Source organism: Felis catus, chromosome C1 (assembly GCF_018350175.1).
Source record: "Felis catus isolate Fca126 chromosome C1, F.catus_Fca126_mat1.0, whole genome shotgun sequence".
NCBI lineage: Eukaryota > Metazoa > Chordata > Mammalia > Carnivora > Felidae > Felis > Felis catus.
This window is the reverse complement of record NC_058375.1, coordinates 72,018,499-72,044,383: the sequence shown is the minus strand read 5'-3', so window position 1 is coordinate 72,044,383 and position 25,885 is coordinate 72,018,499. Positions and strand designations below refer to the sequence as shown.

The following is a 25,885-nucleotide window of genomic DNA, read 5'->3' as shown; positions in this document are numbered from 1 at the left end:
ATCAGTGGTAGTACTAATCTATTTATTCAACATCCATTAATGTTCACTGTGTGCCTAGAATGTACTAGAAGTTGCTATTTACTAACCATGTAAAAAAACTAAGACACGGTCTCTATCTTCAAGGAGCTTAATAAACAATTGCAATCAAACAGGACAAGTCTTATGTGGAAGTCTACACAAAGCATAGCAAGGCTTTAGGAGAAGAGTGTGAACTCGCTGGGGAAGTCAAGACTGTGGATTCCCATCTGAGCTGAGACCTTCAGGAACAGGAGTCTGCCAGACATTAGAGCCAGTGACTGAGCGATGGGGGAAGGTATTCTAGACACAGAGCTAAGACAAATGCCTCACTGGAATCTTTGGGGCTTTATTATCAGTAATACATGGCCTATGACCCACCTCACAACTCACAGAGACATCAGTGTGAGGCAACCCCACTGTGAGTCCAACTTTAAGCATAGCAGGAATCTGTTCAGATTGTCAGAGCAAGAGAGAGGAGGAGGTCACTGTGGCCACAGTATGGTGGGGAGACTATGGGAAAGCTGCCACAGTATTTGGGCAAACTGGGATGAGGCCAGATCTGGAACAATGGTAGAGGGAATCAGGATGTGAGCAGTGATGAGGAGGCAGGGGCAGCAGGACCTGGGGATTGACCAGATGCGTCATGGGGCACCCTCTGCACTCTAAGCTACAAATCAGGACTGACTCAAATTTTCTGTTATGGTCATAGCCATCTACATCCCCTCCAATAAAAATTAGGTTGAGCCTTTCATTCAAATTAGGCAGAAAGCTGAATGTAACCCAACAGTAGAATATTTTATGGCATTAAGCAGAATATTTTCAAAATAGATTGTCCTTTTGGAGGGGAGGATATTTGTCCATGTTAATCTATTAAATAATTACGTCTAACCCTAAAGAGATAACTCCACTTCCACTAACACTTCCAACAGAGAATGAAGGGAAGCTCACTCCTGGTCTCCATCAGCATTCCCTTTTTCTCTTTCAAAGCACTTCATAAATACTGGCTTCATACTTTACATTTTTACCAAGTCTCCATTGGAGCCAGCAAATATAGGGGAAAAGGTGATTATCACAGTCAGTGTAAATCTGTGATGTCAAATCTATTTTCCTGGTAGCCTAAATTCTATTTAATTGTGTATTGACATTTTTCTGTGCATATGTTCATGTAAATATCTACATCTGTTTTCCTAGCTCTTCAGAATTTGGAGAAGGAACTTCTGCTCCAACCACCTTATTCTACCACTGTTCCCCACATTCTGCTGACAAGGCCTCTTCTATGTGCCTCATCTAGGCCATTTTCTTATTTGAATTGTTCCTTCTTAGACATTTATGAACCTCTCCTCCTTCAGAATCTGTCTCAAAATTAAATTTCTCTCTGAAATGTAATCACTTTTCTGATTACTTCTTTGTTTCTTGACAACATTTATGGACTGTATTAAATTTGCATACGTGTTTCTGCTTAAGTCTTCTTAAACATTTTCATACATATTTTAGGCATTTTATTATTTTTTCTTTTTGAAGTTTATTTATTTTGAGGGAGAGAGCGAGCGTGCACACTAGTGGGAGAGAGGCAGAGAAAGAAGGAGAGAATCCCTCTGTCAGCACAGAGTCCCATGTGGGGCCTGAACTCATGAACTGCAAGATCACGACCTGAGCTGAAGTGGGATGCTTAACCAACTGAGCCACCCAGGCACCCCTGGGCCTTTTCAAACAATATTATCCTTAGCCTATTATGAGTGTTCAATAGGTGCTAACTGATGGACAGAAAGTAGAAATACATTTTCATCTGTCTGCCCTAATTCTATGTTTACCTATAAAACCTTAGATTGTTTTTTCTAGAACCCAAAATACATGTACCATCAGGACAGCATCCCTATTTCTGACTTCTCCATGAAGTTCTTTAAAAAATTTTTTAAACATTTTATATACACAGAGAAGTAAAGAATATAACAAACCAGAACTTTAAAAGGCACATATCCTGGAGTACCTGGCTGGCTCAGTCAGTGGAGTGTGCAACTCTTGATCTTGAGGTCATGAGTTCGAGCCCCACATCGGGAATAGAGATTACTTAAAAAAAAAAAAAAAAAAAAGAGGCAAACATCCTGTCATATATGTGTCAGACATTTATTTATACTAGAAAGAAAATATTACAGATATAATTAGTATCCCTTTTACAACCCTCTTTTGGCATCCATCCATTTTCCCCCACGTAAGTACAAATAACAAGTATTTATCTTTTTACTCTTTTTCTTCTTTAAAAAAATGGTTATACTGTACACACTTTTCTATAGCTGACTTTTCTCAAATACATCATTTGAACATCTTTCTATGTCCGTAATATGGCTCTCTTTTTCACTGGCTAGATAGCAGTGGTGGTGATAGCTAACATTTCCTGAGTGATTACAATGTGCCAAGAGTCTGTCACATCTTTAGTTTACAAGAACCACATGTGGAAGAAGCTCCATTTTGGAGATGAGGAATCTGAGGCTTAGAGAGGTGTGACAGGTAAAATAATGGCTCCCCAAGATGTCTATATCTAAATCCCCGGAAACTGTAATGTATTACCTTACATGGCAAAATGGACTTTGTAGATGGGATTAAGGTTGAGACCTTGAGATGGGGAGATTGGTCTGGACTGTCTGGGTGGGCCCAGTTAAATCACTTGGGTCTCTAAAAGTGGAACCTTTCTTGGTTTGAGTTAGAGTGAGAGATGATGACAAAAGCAGGGTCAGATGACACCACAAGCGATTCCATGCTCTGTGGCTGTTTTTGAGATGTAGGGGTCTACGTGCAAGGACCAGCAAGAAGACTCTAGGAGCCAGGGGCAGGCCTCTGCAACAGCAAGCAAGGAAACCAAGACCTCAATCCTACAATCACACGCATGGGACTGAGCTCTGCCAATACCTGAATAAGCAAGGAAAGGGATTCCCTCTTAGACTCTATAAGAAGGCCCCAACACTGTCAACAGTGCTTTTAGCCCAGTGAGACCCATATAGGAATTCTAACCTGTCAGACTGTAAGATAATAAGTTTGTGTTGCTTTACACCTCTAAGTCTGTGGCAACTTATTATAGCAGCAATAGAAAATAAATATAAATGGCCACAACTAATAAGTTGTAGTAAAATGGGAACTCAGGTGATCTGACTCCAGGGTGTGTGTATATATAGCTGAATCAATATTTATTTATTTAATCAGCTCATGTTAGTGGACATTTAGATTGCTTTCAATTTACAGTATTTCAGACAATGGGATAGTAGATTTCTTCATATCTAAGTAAGCTCCACTCACAACGTGGGGCTTGAACTCACAACCCCAAGATCAAGAGCTGCATGCTATACTGATCGAGCCAGCCAGGCACCTCAAAAGATTTTTTTTTAAGTAAGCTCTTGGCCCAGTGTTGGGCTTGAACTCATGACCCTGAGATCAAGAGTCACGTGCTCTACTGACTGAGCCAGCCAGGCACCCCAATTTCCTCATGTCTGTATTTTCAAACACTTTAATTAGAATTCCTATAGGAAAATTTCCTACAAGTGAAATTATTGGGTCAAAAGATAATCATATTAAATATTTTTCTAAATACTGCCAAATTGCCTTACAGAATGTTCCCAGTGCAGCTCTTAGACAAGAACTGAAATCAGCAGGAAAAGAGTGAACAAAAAATAGGAATGGATCTGGCTTATTGTAACCATTTCAGCAAAGAACTGATGGAGGGACCACGTAACTGAAAATGCCTTTCTCCTTCATTTTAGGCAGAGAACCTATCTGTTCCAGAAGAGTCCCTCTGGCTCTTTCTTTTTCATGTGTATTATGGATAAATTCATTTTGTGCTTTTATTTCTGGGTCTTGCTTTGGCCTTTGAGGCAATAAAGATTGACAAAAATAAATAGCCTTTTTAGTAAGTATCTCTTGTTCTAATGATCTATTTTAAAATGCTCTATTACTTCAGTTGAGGCTAGAGTTTCCCTTGTGCACAAATAGATACTTGAAAACAGTAATCGCATTTCATCAATTTTAAATGACAGGCTTCCCAGCAGGGTCCTGGAACCCAACTTTTAGAAAAAATTACTGATTAAAGAAAATTAACATAGCAACCTGTTCAAGTGTGTGGGCTCTGTGATTAGCTGATATGTTATGGGAGTCACTGCAGCAGGGCCCCGTCAGGATTTAATGGTCAGTTCCTCGTGTGATTCTATGTGAGAAAAAACCTCTTCACATTTTTCACATTAAAGGATCCTGGACTCTGAGAAATAAGTCTTTTTTGCTGGAGATAACTTTTACTTTCTTCGGCATCTTAATTCCATTATCTGGAAAGTGGTCTCTGTCACTCTTGGCTGGTACCAATGCTTTTGTTGAGTTTATAGGTGGCATAACACCCTTTCTTCCTCCCCACCCTTCTTTTGTCTCAGAACTTTGTTTTCTCTTGGAGATTTTGGTTTTCTCCTTAGGCTGTGATTTTTTATCTTCAAAGTTGTGAAATAATTTGACTCAATTGTTATGTTTGTTTTTTGCCCTTGTGCCCAGCTGCTAGATCCTGGGGCATTGTAATAAACATCCTCTTGGCTGTGAAATGGAAAGATGTCTAACTATTGATGTTCATTTATTTACTCATTTATTTTTGATTCATTTTTGCCTAGGAAACCAGAAAGGAAAATCTGAATTCTGATAAATGTTAGGGTATTGTAATGAACAATAACACCTCTTATTTGTTGAACACTTACCATGTGCCTAACGCTACTCATTTTTTTGTAAATGTGTTAAAGTCCTCAGGGCCATTCTGTGAGGTAGGTGCTATTATTATCCGCATTCCATTGTTGAGGAAATTGAGGCTTTAAGCAGTTAGACAACCCGCTGAAGGCTATATAGTAGTGAATGATAAAGCTGAGACTCAAACACAGGTTTGTTTGACCAGTCTGGGTTCTTAACCACTATACCAGAATGTTCTTTGGCATTTCAAATCATTTGTAAGCAATGCTTCCAAGAATGTTTTAAAACCAAAAAACCATAGCAAAAGAGCTACTTACTTTGTGGTGAAGTAGAAAGAGTATTAGGATAGGAGTCAAAAGGTTGTGTCCTTACTAGCTGAGCAAGTCCACAGGCAGGTCCTCAAGTCTTTCTCTACCTCCTCCTTTGGCCTTTGTTTTCTCATCTGTAAAAGCACCAATCTTCTAGCATCCTAAAAAAAAAAAAAAAAATCGACTTCCTCTTTAATTTCCCCTTTTCTAAGATAGATGAAACCTGCCGCTCCATCATTTGTGACAGTTAAGGCTGGTATCGGATGAGTCATTCAGCACAGGGCTACTTGTCCTGAAAAAGAAGGAAAAAGCAATGATTAAATGCCCTCCCCTCCACCTCAGCAGAGAGCAAAGCTAAGCATAATGACTCAAATTCAAAGCCTAGAAAATCTTAGCGGAAACAGGGTGGATATGTTCTGTCTCCAATTTTCTCTGTATATCCATCGTTGACCATAGAAATGTGGGTGAATGTGTGGCTCATCGTGTAATCATCAGCTCAAACTTGCTCAAGCTGTTGTTGAGTAATAATGCTACCAAGTTGTCTCTGTCCAGTCAGAAATGAGACCTAGACATAGAGAAGACTTCCTAACTTTCTCAAACATGTATCATTATCACATAGCTTTTTTCTACCCTATATGTTATGGGCTGAATTGTGTTCTCTTCAAATTCATATTTTGATGTCCGAATCCCAATTTGTTACTGCCTTTGGGAAACAGGGCCTTTAAAGAGGTAATTAAGGTAAAATGAGGTCCTATGGGCTCTACTGCAGTGTGACCAGTGTCCTTATAAGAAGAGATTGGGACACACAAATACAGATGAAGGCATGAATGACCATGTAAGGGCACAGGGAAAAAGTGGCCATCAGCAAGCCAAGGAGAGAGGACTCAGAAGAAAACAAACCTGTTAACACCTTACTCCTTGGACTACTAGCCTCCAGACTGTGAGATAATAACATTCGGTTGCTGAAGCCACCCAATCTGTGGTATTTTGTTATGGCAGCACTAGCAAACTAACACAGGATATTTTAAATCCAGGACTGGGGGCGCCTGGGTGGCGCAGTCGGTTAAGCGTCCGACTTCAGCCAGGTCACGATCTCGCGGTCCGGGAGTTCGAGCCCCGCGTCAGGCTCTGGGCTGATGGCTCAGAGCCTGGAGCCTGTTTCCGATTCTGTGTCTCCCTCTCTCTCTGCCCCTCCCCCATTCATGCTCTGTCTCTCTCTGTCCCCAAAATAAATAAAAACGTTGAAAAAAAAATTTTAATCCAGGACTGTTTTTAAGGTTTCTCCTTTACTTCTCAGAATATCTTCACCTTTATGTTTTTCTTTCTTTCCTCCTTTGCTTGAGTTCAATTTGCTTACCCTAATAAGTCATACTTAAGTATCAAGCTTCATCCATGAACTGGGGTACAGACATTTCACAGATGTTAACAGTGTTTGAAGAATACTTAGTGTTAGATTACTCTTGACTGGTACTCTGAATATAGCTTACATTTCTACACCTATGTGAAATCCTTGACGCTGACTCCCCTGTGTGTGTCACTTCTTAAGCAGATTATTTAATTTTACAACTAATATAATAAAACACTGAACTATGTACAGTTGAGTTCTCATCCCTCACCCATAGCCCAGGAGTGTTTCCATTTTTTCTTACTTCCTATCTCGGTAAGATGGCAGCAGCAGTGCCATCCATCTAGACTCAGATTCTCAATCTAAGAATTTAGGGAGTCCTTGTTCTTTCTTTTCCTTACCTCACACGTGCAACTCTTTATCCGCTTCTATTCATCCATCCTTTAAAATATCCAATGGGAAAGTATTTGTCACATTAAATTATAATATTAAATTTTAATGAAAAATATCAGTATGGACTCATGAATTAAAAATATACATGCATACAGCACCACTATCTGTCCATCCTGGTTTTGTCTACTAGAAGAATATAGAAGCGATGATACCCCTTGAACAATAAATACATCTAGATCCACATTTTGGTTTCCATCGTTAACCTACTAAAAAGAACAATGATCTTTGGAGAAATCGCTGATTCTAGTTGTTGAGCAGGGAAACTACAAGGTGAACTTTGGATATCCTGTTATCCTAGGAACTAAGGAAATGCTCAGTGATTTATGGGGGCATGTTAAAGGGACACAAGAGCTAGTTTTAAAAGGCTTCCACTAGACACATTTGGACAATTTGAAGATGACTGTAGTTAACTGCAAAACATTGAAAATATAAAAATCCATGAGTGTATAGTGATACCCAAAAAGTAATGGAAAGAAGAAGAAAAACATTTACATCATTAGAAGTAACAAATCCTTACTCTGAAATTGATAGTAAAAGGGAAAAAGAACTAAACATTTACTTTGTCTTTTTGGGAGAAATATGTATATCATCATCCTAGTTGATGAGGGAATCTTACCTTTAGAAAAGAATGCCGTAGAAGAAGTGATATTTGAAAGTCACTATTTTGCAACCCCCAATGAAATAATATTTCAGAACAGGATATTCACACAATGACAAAGTATCATCACACAGGTGACTTACCAATTGCAAAGGCGCAATCTGGTGGGTCACTAATTTGGCTATTCCAATAATATGGGGTAACCTTGAATTGTATTCCTTTTGATGTGATCATTCACAGACTGATCCATCTGTGATGCAGATGAAATTCACAAAATCATTTATGAACTATTCTTGCCAAAAGTGTTAAACTCAATCTAATTAAGCCTTTAGACCTAACTTCAAATATATAGGAATTACAGGAAATCAAAGAGCAATGAAATTACGGGAAACCTACAGAGGAATCTGCAAAGTGAGATATTCTATAAGACAACTTTTTTGGATTCTTCCAAAAGTCATTATCATCAGGGGAGAGAGAGTAAGAAGACCTAACAACCAAATACAATATATGAACCTTGATTGACTCTTGGCTTGGTAAAAACAGCTAAACATTTTGGGGACAATTGGAGAAAATTTCCATATGAGTTATATATTAAATGACATGATATGTGATATTAAAAAACTAATATTAGTTTTCTTAGATGTGATAATGATATTGTGGTGATATACAAGAAAACTCTTATTTTTAGGTGATGCATATTTGAGTTATTTAGGTGTAAAGTGTCATGATATCTATGACTTTCTTTCAAAATACATACACACACACATACACACACCTACACACACGCACACACACACATATATATATACATGTATATGTGCATACTGTTATCATTTTGCCATATTTGCTTTATTTTTACACACACGTATACGTGTATGCACGTATATGTGTATATATATGTATATATGTGTGTGTGTATGTATATATATGTATATATGTGTGTGTGTGTGTGTAAAAATAAAGCAAATATGGCAAAATGATAACAGTTGTTAAGATGATGTTGAATCTGGGTAGCAGTTGGTATTCATTGTACTATTCTTTCAATTTTTCTAGATGTTTAAACATTTTTATAAACAGTTTGGGAACATGTTTAAACCTCAGCTCCTTTTATGCCTCTGCCCCTTGCCTCCGTCTTCCTCACCACTCTTCCTACTTCAAGTCTTCATCATGTCTTTCTTGAACTATTGTGGTGGCCCCCTGAGTAGTGCCATAATTCCATCTAAATGCCTCCAAGTTATCTGCCAGAGTCTCCTAAAAATCAGCTCTCACTAATTTCCTACCCTGTTTCACTCTCCCCCATCACCCACATGGTAAAGTCTGAAAACACTTGGCAAGCAAGATTCCAGACTTCTCATACCACATTCTCATTCAAGGCATTTTCCTGCCACCTCGTAGCCTGTGCTCTGTCAGGGGTCACAACCACAAATGCCCATAGGGAGGGCTGGGAATAACACAATAGAGGGTGTGGGGTTTGGGGTGGGCTAGGGAGAAGAATCTCCCTCTAAAGGAGGTAGCTATTATTCAAGATCAGTTGAATGTGGGCCCAGTGTTGCTAAATCTTTGCGTTTCCAGTAAGTCAAAAATAAAGGTTTGTGTACAAATTCTCCCCATTTTAAACATGGACAAGTAGTTTTTTAAAAAACATTCTGCAGACTTAAAAAAAAAAAATTGTGGGCTGGCGGGCATGACTCCTGCATGACTGAATGCTCACTTTTTGGCATCGATCTCTGTTATTCTTCCTTCTCCTTTGTCTAGAATACTTTCTCCATCCTTTGTCATCGAAATCCTGTGTAGCTTCCAAAACCCAGCAAGCAAGGCCATTCACTTTCCCTCACTCCCCCAGGCAGAGCCACTGCTCCTTCTGTAGAGTGACCTTTTGTACAAACCGCCATTCTAGGACTTGTAATGGAATTACATATTTGATTGTCTGTCTTCTTCCACTGGGTTCTGAAACCTCATGATTAACAGCCACGTTTTACTTATTGTCTCCCTAGTGCTGCTCCTGGAGTCCTATATATTTCAGCATCTGATGAGCATCTGTTGGTTGAGTTGCCTCTTAAAAGTAATGCTGTAGAAGAATTTAGGACATAGCTTCTATGGCATCCAGTTGGAAATGTACTTAAGAATGTCTATGAATCAATAAAAGAAAAATTATTGTTATATCCCAAGTAAGGCTGTCTTCTGAGATCATTTGTCCATTGCAGGAAATCAGGTAAACACATTTAGTTTTTTTAAAAAAAATTCTGAAAACAGGATTCTTTCTGACTTTTTAACCCAAGAGAATGATAGTAGGGTTTTGTTTTAAGGATTGCCTTTCAAAGGCAATCTTGGCTAAGATCAGGCCAATGAGTCTAGGCAGCTTTGGCAACCTATAAATGCTCCAAACCTGCTCGAATTCTTGTAAGAACTGAGTGGTGAGGTGTGTGCTGAATCAAGTCACCGCCTCTTCTTGGGACATCAGTTTTTATCAGTGCCCTACATACCCAATTCTCTCCTTCTTGTCTCTTTCATGGCTTTCTTTCCTGCAATGCTTGCTAACTTTTATTCAGCATTCCTTTCAAAATCCAGCTGAAAACTTACTTCTTCCAAAGAGTCTCTGATAAGTGCCCCCAGCCTTAATTGTTCCATTATGTTATAGTCTCCATTTATTCTTTATGTTGGGTATGTCATATTCCACTGTAGACTATATAATTAGAATAATTATGTTAAGAATAATATAGTAAGAGTCATTTGAAGACCATTGTTAAAATAATAGCTTCCTAGACTCTTCCCTGGAGATTCTGATTTGGGGGACCAGGCATGGAGATAAGTACAGGTAATTTGTATTTTTAACAATGGCCACAGCTAATTCTTAACATCAGGCAACTTTGGGAAGCATTAGCCTCATCTTTATAAGGTTGGATTTGGAGTCAGACTGTTCAGGATTTCAGGCTGGGCTTTTAGCCTTGTAGCTCTGTGCAACATTAGACAAGTTACCGTGTCCAACAGCCATGTATTTTTAATCCACAAAATGGGAATGATAATCATTATTATAGTCCTGTTCTGGAAGAATCAAATGATTCATGTAGAACATTAGCACAGTGCCTGGAACATTCTAAGAGCTCAGTAAATATTGACAATTATGGTTATATTTGCTTTTAATTTGCCTGGTTATGTAAATAGGAGTCAAGGTTTGGATGGTGGTTTCTTTGGTTCTTCTGTAACACTGTGGTGATTTAGGGTAGGGTGACCCAGAAGATTTTATACTAGCCAAAGACTGTTGTCAAGAGCCTGCCAATTTTTATTGCCCCAGCAAGGTATCACCCTTTGTTCTCTAATTTTACCTGTCATCTCCATTAAATTATAGAAAGGTCTTTGAGGCCATTGACCTTGTCATCTACTTTTATCACATAGTAGATCCAGATCCTGCACGATGGGCTATCAACAGAGAGAATTATCTAATAGAACACACACTTATTTCCTGGAATTATAGAACCATCATTTCTTATGTTACAACAGCTCCTAGTATGTCTTGGGGTCTTCTACTCCTGCTCCTTTATGATTAGTCCCTACACAGCAGCCAAAGTGATCACTTAATAGTGTGATCACAGAATGTCATTCCCTTTTGAAATTTCCCAGCACTTCCCACTGTGTTTAGAATAAAATCCAAACTCCTTACTGTAGCTTTGAAAACACTACCCGACCTGGGCTGGGTTTTCTGTCTGACCTTATTTCCTGTCATTCATTACCTGGGTTATTACGTCCCTATAAATTTGCTGTCCCCCTGCCTGGACTGTCTTTTTCCCTAGATCTCCATGTCATTCAGCTGAGATGTCACTTTCTCAGAGACCTTCCTGTACCTCCCTATCCAATATTTTTCCTCTCATTAGTTTCTGTCCCATGATCCTGCTTTATTTTCTTCAGATCACTCACTACTATCTGATATTGTACTTACTAGTAACTGTTATTATTTGTTTATTGTAGCCTCTGTGAGATCAGGCATCTTGTCTACCTTATATTTTTAGCACTGGGGACAGAACCTGGTACATTTCATGTTCTCAGTATATATTTGGCAAATCAATTAGTGACACCTAAAGAACATCTATAGAGTTCAGTAGACTTCAACTTTTTAAAGCAGAGGACTCGTACCAAAGCGTAATATTTGGTTTTAAATTATTAATCTGTGTGTTTATTTAGTTCTTTCCTGACAAGCAATAGGATTCTATACACACAGCAAGTTCTAGCAAATACTTAGCAGTTTAATGAATCTTTGTTCAACAAGAGCTACCACCAGGGGGAAATCAATCCTCTGACCAGTAGCTGTAGATGGTGAGAAAATCTGGCTGGAGGAGAAACAGGCCCAACCTCAGGCGACAAGGGCAGGCAGAAGGCCCTGAGTGTTCTGGCAGCCCAGCTCCTCCAGGGCTTCCCCTCAGCTCTGCAGAGAGAAGCAGTAGGAAGCAGGAGAGGTAGGGCCATTTGGAGCATCCAGAGGAGAAGCAACAAGATAGGGCTCTTTAATGCCGGCCTGGACTGCGGAGAAAAGCTGGAGCAGCCCTGGGCCAGTGGCAACAGCACTGAAGAAAATATGGCAGCAGTGGTGGTACCAAAAGGACAATATCTCAGAGAGGTACTGACCTGTGAGGCTGCCTCCCACCAGGATTAAGCCATAAAGGATTAGGAAGGAGGCAATGAATGCAAGTGGCAGTGAGGAGGGCACTCGACCCCTCACCCTTTCCCAGGTGACAGGAAAGGGTTCGGGTACTTGGCATTCCAATAGTTAAGTATGTGTGATCTCTGACAGAACTATTGATTTTGTTGTTATTTGGGTTTTATTTATCTTTCAGTATCATCTTCAGGGATTAAACATATGCAGAGATGAAAGAGATGTTAGGGTTAACAAGCAAGGACTTTAAAATAGTTTTTATAAATATGTTTAAGGATTTAAAAGAAAATAAAGACTCAACTGAATAGAGGAAAAGTCTCACTAGAGAAATGGAAACTATAAAAGAAAACTAGAAATTCTAGAACTGAAAGTTATCTGAAATGAAAAAATATCACTAGATGAGCTTAACAGTAAATTGCATTCTAGAGACAGAAAAAAATTGTGAACTTAAAGACAGCAATATAAACTATCCAAACTGAAGTACATATAGAGAAAAAAGACTAGAAATAAATGAGCAGAGTCTCATTGACTTGTAGGGTAATATGAGGTGGCCTAACATCTGTGAAACTGGAGTCTCAGAAAGAGAGGAGAGGGTGACTGGGATAAAACATAGATAGATAGATAGATAGATAGATAGATAGATAGATAGATAGATAGATATAGATATAGATAGATATAGATAGATACAGATATCTATATAGATATATATATCAAGAAAAAGCTGGAAAAAATCCAAATTTGATGAAAAATATTAACCCGTGAGTTTTATAAGCTCAATGAGCTATAAGGAGGATAGAAATAAAGAAAACCCCTTCTAGGTACATCATAGTCAAATATCTAAAACCAAGGACCAAAGAGAAACATCTTAATAGCAGCCAGAGGGAGGGAAAAACTCCTTCTGCACAAGAAGGGGAACAGTATCTGACTTTTCCACAAGCCAGAAGACAATGCAATAACATCTTTAAAGTGCTGAAAGGAATAAAACCTGTTAACCTGGAATTAGAAACTAGTGAAAAGATCCTTGAAAAATGAAGGGAATAATAACAGTGAGAGCAAGAGCAAGAAAGAAAAAAAAAAGGAAGTAAAGGGAAAGAAGGAGGGAAGAAGAAAGAATGAATGAAAAAGAAAAACATTGCCAAATAAAAGCTGAGGGAATTTGTCAACAGTAGACATGTACTTTAAGAAATGTTAATGTCTTCAGGGTGAAGGAAGTGATACCAGATGGAAACTCAGATCAACATGGAAAATGAAGAGTGTTGGAAATAGTAAATATGTGGATCAATAGAAATTTCTTTTTTCCTTGCCTATTATTGGAATGAGTGTCACTCTTAATTATACAGCTAAGTTCTTAGTGGACATTGCAGTTGTCTGGGAATCAGGAAATCTAGGGCCTGGTTCATTTCTATGACCTTAAGTAAGTTGCTTAATCTCTTACCTTGCTTGGATCATGAATCAAGTAGAATTCTAATACTTGATATTTTTCTCTTTTTGGTAAGCATGCAATAAATAATTCCTTTTATCGCTGCGAAACACCTCCAAAGGGCTATCTACCCATTGCTTCTCAAATTTAGTGTGCATATGAATTACCTGGGAATCTTATTAAATTCAACTACAATTGATAAACTCATTGTGGTATTGGTAAAAGGACAAATAGGTCAATGCTATAGAATAGAAATATATTCTTTTTTCCCCTTTTACTTCTAACCTGTTATTCTTTATATTTATACCTTATATTTAAAGCTTTTCTTTTACAAACTGTACATCTCTATATAAACAGAGATGTTTATATACATCTGTCTTATAAACTCATTTTTGTCTTTTTATTCACTTTTATAATCTCTGCCTTTTTTTTAAATTTTTTTTAACGTTTTTTTAATTTATTTTTGAGACAGAGAGAGAGCATGAACAGGGAAAGGGCAGAGAGAGAGGGAGACACAGAATGGGAAGCAGGCTCCAGGCTCTGAGCCATCAGCCCAGAGCCCGACGTGGGGCTCGAACTCACGGACCGCGAGATCGTGACCTGAGCCGAAGTCGGACGCCCAACCGACTGAGCCACCCAAGCGCCCCTATAATCCCTGCCTTTTAATTGGAGTGGTTAGTCTAATTATATTTAATATCGTTGTGGATGTTGAGCTTGTATCTGCCATCTTGCTATTTGCCCCCTTCCATCTGTTTGTTTTGTCCCATCTGTTTTTATATTCCTTTGTTTCCTCCTTCCTCCTTTTGGATTTGCTGAGAATTTTTAAGTATTCTACTTTATCTCCTCTATTGGCCTAAAAGCTGTACATCTTTGTTTTATTTTTTGGTGGCTGATCCTTAACAGAGTCTACTATGATTTCACATTATATCACTACACATGTAGTATAACAAACTCATGAAAGAATACTTCTTGTTCCCCAGCTTGTCCTTTGCACTATTGTTACATGTCATACTCCTTCATATGTGAAAGCCCCACAGTTGTTACTGTTTTTGATTTACATAGTCAATCATCTTTTAAAGAAATTAAATAATGTCAATATTAGAGCAGTCCTGGGAAACCTTCTAAGTTTACCCTCTGCTTGCTGCATTTTCCAAATGTGGTGTGTAAAGTCCTCTACAGCCCCTACCCGCTGGGTTCAGGTGAAGCGACCCTTCAGTGAAGTCACCTCTGCTGACTTCTGAGGGTCTGTTCCTCAGAATCTCTTCAAAATTCACAGTAGGAAAAGAGGACAGCAGGGTGCTTAAGAGGAGGGTGAATACTGACCAGGAGATGGAGAGGATAAAACCCCATTAAGTCTGTATCTTAAAATCTCATTAATCTTCACTTTTTATGAAGTATAATTTGAAGAGATATATTTCTTTTCAGAAAGCAAGTTGTGAGGCACTTGGGGGTTAGTTAGTTCACCCAGGGGGGGATGCTGAAAATCATACTTGAATTGTCAGTAATTCCAGAAAGCAAAATTCAGGTACTAAAGAGTGAGTGGGTAATTGAAGTCCCTGGGCAAAGAAAGATCTTTGCTTCTTCCCAAGGTCATCTGGTATGGGAGTAAGAGGGTTTGAAGAAAATGTGTCATTGATGATTTAATAATATTTGACGTGAGAGATTACATTTCTCTAATTTCATTTTTTTTACATAGAAAACCCAGACTGCCTTAAACCTGCTAGTGATATGTGTGGGTTAAAATTGCATTGAACAACATTGCGTACACTTTCTAATCACCTCAACGTTTTTGAGTACTGTGTATCTCCATTAAAATATATATTTACATTATGCTTTAGATTTATATCTCCTTTTGACATTCTCATGTTTTGTAAGAATAGGAATCTTGTCTAAGGCTTCTCTTTAATGGGAATAGAAACCTTGCTAACATCTGAATCATGCTGAGCATAAAAAAGAAAAGTGGGGCCATCTCCACACTCAGTCCCCTTTCCTGGCATAGAATGACAGAGTATTGATGTAAAAAGGACTGCTTTTTTTTTTAATATTAAAGTGTTACTAAGTGCCGTGGTCCTTCATCTTTGGAAATATTGTGGCTTTCAGGGTCACTGGCTGTGTGTCATATTCTAGCAGAGAGCACAATGCATCAGCTGTGGATTTTCTTTGTATTCTCAGTGTTGTTCGTGGCTGTTTCTTTACATATGGGCTGTATGACACCCTTCATTTTAAAAAAGCCCTTATGTTTATGATTACTGTGTCAAGTTTTTGGGTCTGTGGCTGGCCTTGCACAGTCACCGGCTTGAGCTCACAGGAAAGTGGGCATAGTTGTCAGTGCCAGGATGCTGTTCTGTTAGGTTAAATAAAATGTAGAAACTGGTGGTATCCAAAAAACTTCTGGTAAAGGCATTATCTTGGCAGCAGGGAGCTCCTGGGTGGCTCAGTCAGTTGAGCATCTAGCTCTTGATTTCGGCTCAGGTCACGATCTCCTGGTTTGTGGGATCGAACTCTGCATCGGGCTGACAGCATGGAGCTGCCTTGGGATTCTCTCTCTCCTTCTTTCTCTGCCCCTCCCCCCTCTCAAAATACACAAACATTAAAACAAATTTTCTTATTTGAATTAATGAAGAAGGAAATATATGCTGTGAATAATGACTGTTAAATAGCCTTGGTTTTTCTGTAAGGAATGTCCTCAATGTTAGCACCTGCAGTAGGATAGCATGTGTCATATTGGTTTTATAATATTAGTATTTGTACAGAATGATGGCAGGAAGACAAAGTGGGTTTTATTCCTTACCGGTTATTATTGGCTGATGATACTCCTGTGAAGGCTTATGGTATTAGGTGAAACCATGTGAAATCATTGTTTATGTAGGCAATTTTATATGGCTCTAGGAAATAAGAAGTATTTTAATTAGTTTTCTCCATATCATTGTGAGTCTGCCGCAAATATTTTAAACGAATACATATATTTAAACTTGAAGGCAAGATTTCTTTGTTCTCACTCTTGCTGTGTTTTTACTCTTTGTCAGTGCCTTCTTGCTCTCCAGGAAATGGAGACTCTGTATACAGAAAATCTGACATTTGCCATTCTGTAGCCCTCTTGAGAGGTAAACAAGTAAAAATACGAATATTACTTACTCAGTTGTGGGTTAAAGCCATCTTCAGATCCTTCTAACAATAATTTAAACTTCTGGCAGTTCCTTTATGAATTCTTTTTTCTGTAGAAAAGACAATTTCGTCACAGGAATATATTACAAGTATTAAGATATCTTTCTCCTCCCCCCTGCTCCCATATTTCTCCATTTTCAGTTTCACCTATACAAAACAGGAGCTCTGGTAGCCTCTGCTGAGACTTTTCGGTAGAAAATGCTTTGAAAAAGAAAAGAAAAGAGAGAAGCAGCTATTTTGAAGACTGACTTTCTAAAATTATATTTAGGTAAGCTAAATTTTCAATGTCATCCCTTATAGCTGAAAGTACACACATTTGATTTAATCATGTTAATCAAAATGTATTTGCATTCAAGTGCTCTTATATATCAGTGCTTCTGGATGGATTTAAATTATATTGACAGAAAACATCCATTTCCTCACGTTTTCAAATACCAAGCAGGTTTCAGAACCTTGGTCTACAGCATGGTTGTTTTGGGGGAAAAAAATGTAACTCGGCCAAAGCTGATCTTGTTTTTCCTTTATTCTTTAAGCCAGAAGCAATTACTTTTCATTTCAGGATTAAGCGGCTGTAACATTGCCATTCGTCGCCGAGGCTCCTGGTTTCAGCACGTCTCCTTGGTTCCCAGCCAGTCCTGGGTGTTCAGGTAGCAGCTGTGGCTGGGAGTGCCTCTCCAGCCCGCATTCCTTGGCTATGAATTCTGCAGCCCTGTTTATCTGATGAAGACCTCCCCATAGCGAGTTGCTCATGACACTGTCACACAGACCTTATGGATGATATGGAAAGATACTGAATTTTTTTCCTCCAGGAATGCCAGCCAGTCCTGAATGCCAACCAGTCCCTTCACTTCGGCTGATCACTGCAGAGGCCTGGTGCTGAGGTCTGATGAGACCTGTTCCACATAAACCAAATTCTAACAGGATGCCTGCAAGTCCTCTCTATGAGGCCGTCACACAAGCCTGTTCAGAGAATTTTCGGCAATTACACTTGCTCAGACATTGATTCTCACTTCTCTGCACTAATTATTTACTTCAATTTTTACTTTCAATCTATAAATGTTAGCACTGTCAGCACTCACAGACCTGTCTTCTTTCTCTTGAAACCATGACTTTACTTGGGATAGCTTGGGATGCTTTAGAGCATGGCTTTCTCACTATGTCATGTGTCTTCATTTTGCTTTCCCAAACCAGACTGTAAACTCCCTGAGAGAGGAGACTCTGAAAAGTGGTAATATCTTATATAGACAGATACACAACAAATAACAAGAACAACATTTGGACAAAAAGACTGTTGTTGCTCTTAGTAGTGGAGAAAATTTGCCTTAACACGTTCAGAAGACTCTCGATCGGCTGCTGCAACATATGTCTCTTCTTCTTTCCCCTGCCTGCCCTCTGCTGGAACTGCTAATGAGCAATAAGAGGGCCAAAGCAGGACGTGGTGTGGGAAACATGGGAAAATAGGGGCTTGTCTGACTGAAAAGCAAGTTGAATAACTGTGATTTGTCAATTCACAACCTAGATCTTTGAAGGTCCTCCTTACTTGCCTTTGGGCAGCTAACAGTCTCATTACAAGACCCTTTACTGGTTCAGCTGTGCGTGGGAATGTGATTCTACCTAATGGCATGAGATGGACCAAATGACCTTGTGTGTCTTCCACTCTTCTTTGCTTGTTTCACCTCTCTGTCTTGCAGTCATCCAATAGATGGCAGATAGCTGAGCCAGATAGTGCCCTGTCCCAAACATAAATGCCCTCCTGTTTGCCAAACCCTCAAAACCTTCACCACCTTCACATATAACAGGCTTTTACGAGGATCTGGCAAGACTGCCGCTTCGGTAATGCAATGCCGAAGGTAAGCTTGAAACTCTAGACTGGTTTCCTGTTTCGAAGGGCAGCAGGATGTGACAGCTGCGGAGGCAGCCCATTTGCCCTTGGAGAGAAGCAGGAGTGTCTGATCACTAGATGACCTCTCCCTCCTGCTGGCTCAGGGATGGTGTGAGCAGTCCCACTCTCCCTCCTGCCCTTGGTCAGATGGTGAGATGTTATGAAAAAAGGGAGGAAAACATGTTTTTTTGCTTTTGTTTTATTATTAAAAGAGGCACTCTCTGAAGAGGCAGAATCCATTAGCTGAATCCATTTCAGTGTCTATGGTTAATTAATTTAGGCAGCTTTAATCCACTTTTATTATGTAGCCTTTAAGAGCAATTCTGGTAAATGTCCATCCCATAAATACTAGCACTACTTTATATGTATGATACCCTTTTTTGGAAGGGTGAATCTGAATTATTATCCAGATATTAACTTGCACACAACTCTGTCTAGACAATGCAAAAATGCTTCCTCATAGTTTGAACATTGTTCAATACATTTTGAAGTGGGGAAAACGGCTCAGATATGAGACTTCACATTTTAAGTCAGTGAATAAGTCAGTCTGTTTGCTTCCCGAAACATAACTCTGAAAATCAGTCTTATCATACTATGAACTGAATAATTGATTTCCGCATTTCATTCTGTAAATTAAACACTAGACTTTGAATTACTAGAAGAAATAGCACAGTTAGCCAATAAGGCTTTCTTATAAAATGACAGCATTTTAATTTAGTGTATGCATTAGCATTTATTCATGGCTAAGATTTCATCAATCAATTTTCCACTTAAAAAAGATGTCTTTGAAAACAACAGTAGAGAAATGCTGAGTTCCAAAAGCAATGTTGTGAAAGGCAGCAGCTCTAGCATTTTGGGCACGTGTTTAACTTAATTATAGTCAATAATTATGTAGCTCCAAGCATAAACCCACATTTTTAAAATTTATTTATTTTTGGGGGGGGGGGCGGTGGTGGAGAGAGAGAATCCCAAGGAGGCTCTGCTCTCTCAGCACAGAGCCCAACGCAGGGCTCCCTCTCATGAACCGTGAGATCATGTCCTGAGCTGAAATCAAGAGTCAGACACTCAACCAACTGAGCCACCCAGGTGCCCCTAAACCCACATATTTTTTAAAGTTTATTTATTTATTTTGAGAGAGAGAAGGAGAGTGCAAGCAGGAGAGGGACAGAGAGGGAGGGAGAGAGAGAATCCCAAGCAGGCTCTGTGCTGGAGCACAGAGCCTGACACAGGGCTTGATCTATAAACCCCAAGGTCATGATCTGAGCCAAAACCAAGAGTCACAGGCTTAACCGACTGAGCCACCCAGGTGCCCCTAAACCCCCATTTTTTAAGCATCTACCTTATGAACTGACTTTCTTGTAATGTCAGAGTTTATAAAAGAAAATAGTTAAAGTTTAATGAGAGGTGTGTTGTATTTGTTCAAAATTATAACAATGTCTGATATTATTTTAAAATATTTATTTTGCTACTTTCTATGCTACTTTTGGTTTTTAAATTTGTTTACAGTAGTATGTCAGTAGTTGGCTTCAGATTAAATGAATATTAGTACTTTTTGATAATTTTATTATTTGCTTTTTGAAAATATTTTAAACTGAAAGTGACTTCAAAATAGAAGCTTTAAGAATTCCTACCACCAATTAAATACTAATTTTAAATCATTTATTCATTTCATTCATTCAACCAAATTGTATTTAACATATAACAGGACTGACTTATCCATATGCAAGATAGGCATAGCACCTGGAGCCCACAGGACTTTTAGGGGCCCATGCAAATGTTTTAACTTCCTTTAAAATCAGAAGGAAAAAAAAAAAGAAATTTTAGGTCAAAGAAAATGTTTAAATATATAGAACTAATCTATTCATCTTTTTTACCAATATGGTCATAAAATACAATTTTCAATATTTTTTATGGTGGAAGAAGTTCATGCAGGCTAACATTCCCAGGACCCACAGAAGTACTATTGCAACGTGTGCCAAATTCTACCTATACTAGATTCTAGAGATAAAAAGATGAGTAAGACACAATTTCTACGCCCAAAGCGGCATAGTCTAATGAAGAAAATGGGCATATAGCAGACAGTTCATAAAATGGTTTCCTTGAATTTGTTTGAAATGTTGTTACAGCTTGAGGAACACAGGCATTTTTCTAAAAAATGTCATTTAACATGTAGCCCTGGTCTTAACCTTCTTTCAGTTAACTTAGACAAAAATAGGATTTGCATACTTCAATGATACATAGACACCATGACTATATGTTTGTTTCTTTTAAACACTAGTGATATTACCATCTGGATCTGTAAGCGAAAATATTCATATTTTACTAGCAACTTCATTAACAGGGCCACGAAGGAAATGCCAGGTCCTCCATATTGATGGTTCAGTGAGGAAATTAGAAATGTCTCCCTAGCATAGCAAAGCTAACTCAGCTTATATCTTTTAGGGTTTTATTGAGGCTTCAAAAATGGAGCCAAATCTTGGCTATACTTTCTGTCTTCATAAAATGTCTCATTTATATAAGATTCAGCTTTTATTTTTTCAGTTACTACTTCTAATGCCATAATTGGAGTAGTCAGAATGTTCTAAGCCTAAATCTTCCTTGCTAATATTTGGGCACACTTCCACATTTTTTTTTGTTGCCAATTGGAGAACGATTTTTGATCACTTTTTATTTTTAGGGCAATTTTACCTGCATTATCTTATTATACACATGCAAATGCTTTTTGAATAAGTAGGGCATCATAGGACATTGGAAAGAGCACAGACTCTGACAGACCTGGCTATGGATCAGAATTCTGTCACTCCAGCTATATGACCTTGGTCAATTCATTTCACCTCATTGAATCTCAGCTTTCCCGTCTGTAAAATGGGGGTTGTTATGCATGTGTTACAAAGTTGCATTAGGAACTAGACTAATGTATGTTAAGCATTAGGCCAGTACTTGGAATATAGTGGATGCTAGATAAGTAGCTGCTATTATTATTTTCCATGTTTTACAGATTAGGAAGCTGAAACACAGACATATTAAATGGCCTTGGCCAGCTTTGGGGGGATAAGGTTCCCAGTTATTATCGGAAAATTGCAGCCTGACTTTTGATCAAGCCTCACTGAGAATGAGGTTGTAGGACACACAGAAAAGTTCAGAAGCAAAAAGTATAGAAAAATCAGTAACACCAAAGCAAGCAAATAATCAACATGTATTTATTGAGCACCTTGTAAGCATATGGTATTCTGTGCACAAGTTGGGGTACTTTGGATTGCAAATGGCCAAATCCCAACTTGCACACACAAAAAGGAAAACTTATTGGCTGGTGTAACCCAAACACAGGTTGTAGGGAACTGATCGTAGAGATGTCTGAATTCAATGTCAGGAACACTTTTAGGGCTTACACTCTCTATTTCTGACAAGAGTTTCTATTTCTATTTCTGACAAGGTTATCTTTGCAGATAGCTGTCTCTATGCCATGGGGAACATGGCTTCCAATAACTTTGGTCTCTCATCTTTTCCTAGAAGCTCTTCTACCAGCAAAGAAAGAGGATTTCTTCCCATTTGGCTCCAGCCTGGAAACAATCCCAAGAATGACTTGTATTGGATCAATGGAGGTTGCATACTCCCTCCCAAACCGCACACCAAGCCAGGAAGATGGGGTAATATGATTGGTCCAATCAAGAGTTCACGTCGACCCTTATCATTAAGGTGTTGGTTTTATTTTTTTCTCTTCATGGAAAGAAGTTTATTGGAGCAAGCAAAGATAGTAACCTTTATCTTATATGAGATGTAATAAAGAAATTAATATTTTAATGGTAGAGTTGGCTTAAAGAGCCAAAAGACTAGAATCTCAGGATGTCGAGCTAAGATACTACAAGGCCCAGGTGGACATGTCATGTGGATTTTTCAGCCAAAAAGGGAAACTTACCATATTTTTTGCCTCCCAATGTATTAGCTCATAGAGTACAGACTTAAATTTATTTCTTAACATGCATGTCTTTTAATGGAGAAAGTTACAGACACTTGGGTACTATCTTAGAAAAAGCAGAACTCTTAGGGGCACGTGGGTGGCTCAGTCATTTAAGTGACTGACTCCTAATTGATTCTGGCTCCTATTGATTTTGGCTTAGGTCATGATCTCACAGTTGTGAGACTGAGCCCTGATTTGGGCTCTGCAATGAGCATGGAGCCTGCTTGGGATATTTTCTCTCTCTCTCTCTCTCTCTCTCTCTCTCTCTCTCAATCTCTCTCTCTCTCTCCCCCTCTCCCTCCCTCCCTCCCTCCCTCCCCCTCTCTCAAATAAATAAATAAACTAGAAAGAAAAGAAAAGAAAAAGCACAACTCTCTAGAGGGTGGCTGGAGGCTGGACCACAGACTGACTTCCTGTCCTTTGAAAAAGTCCTGGGGGAAATGCATTATTCTAACAGCTTGCTTAATGCTTTTGCTTCCTGTGGAGAAGGGTTGGGGGTAGGAACTCAAAGCAGACTTATAAATTGAGTTCTATAGTGGAGGGACTTCTCCAAAACTCTCGGCTGGGTTTATTTAAGACACTGAACTGTTTGCTCTTGGCTCCAGTATTTCAGTGTCCACTCACTATTTCGTTCATAGGAGAACATGGTATTATATTAGAGATATGGGGAGATCATGACTGGGGGAGGAGACTGTTTTGACTTTTTATGCCAAAATCAACATTCCCCGCTCATGTCACAGGAGCCCCAGAGCCTCCTGACATCTGGGCTCTCCATTCAAGGTTACCTTGATTACTTTCAAGGCTTTAGTCATGAATCTTTCTTAACTATTTTTACCTCAAAATAGTGTCTTTAACAACTCACTGTTGCTTTTTTCTGTGTCAAAATTAGAAGTATCCCAACTGTTTTCCAGCACCAAATTCTTTCCTCTTTCACCTCTCTGGGAAACTAACTCCATCCATTATGCCAACTTCTGTTTACATCTTCGATTACCCCTTTGCTGCACCTTTCTCCACACATCTACCTACAGGACTGTCCCCTTGAGATATCATCAAAAGAGATAATGAATGTGGATGTACTCTATGACTGTAAAGTGTAATATAAATATGGAATAACATCATTATCCTATCTTTCTTAACAGTCATCTCAAAAAATTATCAATGTAATGTATTTCTTGACTTTACTTTCTCACTATCAACTCATTACTTAATGTCTTAAAATCTGATGTGTCGTAATGTGTTGAGGATGGGAGGGCAGGGGCAGGTGTCCATATCTTTGAGTCTTCTTTCAGTATGTGGCACATTTGACTCTGCCCTCCTCTTTCAGTGTCTGTAACTCACTGCTTTGGTTCACCTCTCTGAGTACTCTTCTCTCTCCTTTAATGCCCATCTTTTTCCTTCTGCCTCTGAATGGGAGTTGTCTCTATCATTCTGTTCTTGCTCCTACTTACCCTGCCCCCTCTCTTTTGTTCTCATAAATACTTGTTAAAACAAATCTCATCTCTGTCTCTTCCCTTCAACCTGTTAAATGCCCACTGTAATTTTAACCTACATATCTCACTAGCCCCAAACATGAGGTATATAAAATAAACTCTTACCCCATCCTAAATATCTTCCACCCTATCTCAGCCAACAGTGTTAATTTTTAGTCACCTAGGCTTGAAACCTTGGTCCCTGTTTTGATTCCTTGCTCTCTTATCCCTGAATCCAATTTAAGCTATATTTTAAGAACATATTATTCTGTTCACCTGTCTTCACTCTGTCTCTGCCTTCTGCCTTCTCTTTCTTCAGGCCGTGATAGTTCAAGCTGCTGGGATAGCACACAGTCATATTTTGCTTTTGGTAAGGTTGTCTAGCAGTATTTTGTGGCCATACGTTTTTTCTCTTCCTCATTCTGGATTCTTTCCCTTTTCTGAACTGAATAACCATTTGAACTTTATTCATAAAGATCACTAAATCTTTTTCTACACTAACACCTTTCTCAAAACCTCAATATATACTAACATGTTTAGAATGGCCTGTATAACATGTCTAGTTAAGTAACAGGTGTAACCTGACCATTGTTTATAAGCATTGACATGAAAAAAATACATTTCATAGCTATGTTTTATTAGTATAATTTGACATCTTCAAATATAGTCAGTAACTTCATATTAGGATATCATTTCAACCATATTTAATTTAGAAAGCTAAAGTTTGGAAGATCTAATGATGGGCTAGTAAATGTATATTAAACATATTGCTTAAGTTTTTATACATTTCTAGCAATCATCAGCATATAATTCCAGTTTATGTGTAAACTCATCAGAAATATCACTTCAATCTCTAGGACTCGTATCCTCTTACTTTATTTCTGCATATCCTATTAATAAGTAATGATTAAGGACAGCTTTAGTTTTCTCAGTTTCAACCTTAAAGATGTATATGGTAACAATAGCATACTGTGTAACTGTTAAAAAAAAAATCGAGAAGCTCCTTATGTGTTTATATGGAAAGATCTCTGTTATAAACTGGGTGTGTCTCCCCATCCCCCCAATTCCTGTGTTGTTGAAGCCTTAAACCTGAATGTTATGGTGTTTGGGGAGTAATTGGGGTTAGATGAGGTCATAAAGATGGGATCGCATCAGGGTGGGATCACTGCTTTTATAATAACAGACACTGGAAGACATACTGTTTCTCTTTCCCTAGTGAGGACACAGTGAGAAGGTGGCCATCTGCAAGCCAGGGAGACAGCTCTCACCAGAACCCAACCATACTGCCACCCTGACCTCAGATTTCCAGTCTCCAGAACTGTGAGAAAATAAACTTCTGTTGTTTAAGCCGCATAATCTATGGGGTTTTCTTATGGTCGCCCAAGCTTATTGATACAATCTCCAAGATTTATTTGTAGGTAGGGAAAAGGGGGTGCCAAAAGAGTGTACTGTTGGGATGAAAAAAAAGAAAAGAGTCTATACTTGTACTGGTTTGTATATCCATTCTAAACGTCCTGGGAATAAATGAGAAACTAATAATGTTGTTTACTTTTTTGTGGGGCTATAGGAACTTGACAGAGGACGGGGTGGAAAGGAACCTTTGCTGTATATCCTTCTCTATCTTTTGATGTTTGAACTATGTGTATGTGCCACCACTTCAGAAAACTAAATAAATAAAATTCATTTAAAAATAATAATAAAACCACTTGGAAAAACAATATTATATTGAAATAAGGAAAATATGGATTATATTGAAAGAAAATTATTGATTAGCAGAATAATTACGGTGAGGTTGACGTTTGAAGATGAAGGAATATGAGCAGTTATGTTAAATTGCTTTCTTGGGCCATTATTTAACAATTGCTGTGATCATGTAGACAGTTCTGTCTACTGCCCTTTCCTGGGATCTGCATTGCTGAC

General features: G+C 38.6%; 1 protein-coding gene across 1 annotated transcript in view; it reads left to right on the top strand.

Moving 5' to 3' along the window:
• LOC111561763 overlaps positions 1 to 25,659 on the top strand; it is an 84,439-nt gene extending 58,780 nt beyond the window's left edge. The window contains exons 6-9 of the mRNA XM_045033603.1: positions 9,421 to 9,638; positions 16,798 to 16,924; positions 22,049 to 22,234; positions 25,182 to 25,659. The gene's annotated coding sequence lies outside the window, so the exon portion shown is untranslated. The remainder of the gene's footprint in view (positions 1 to 9,420; positions 9,639 to 16,797; positions 16,925 to 22,048; positions 22,235 to 25,181) is intronic.
• Positions 25,660 to 25,885: the final 226 nt, after the last annotated feature.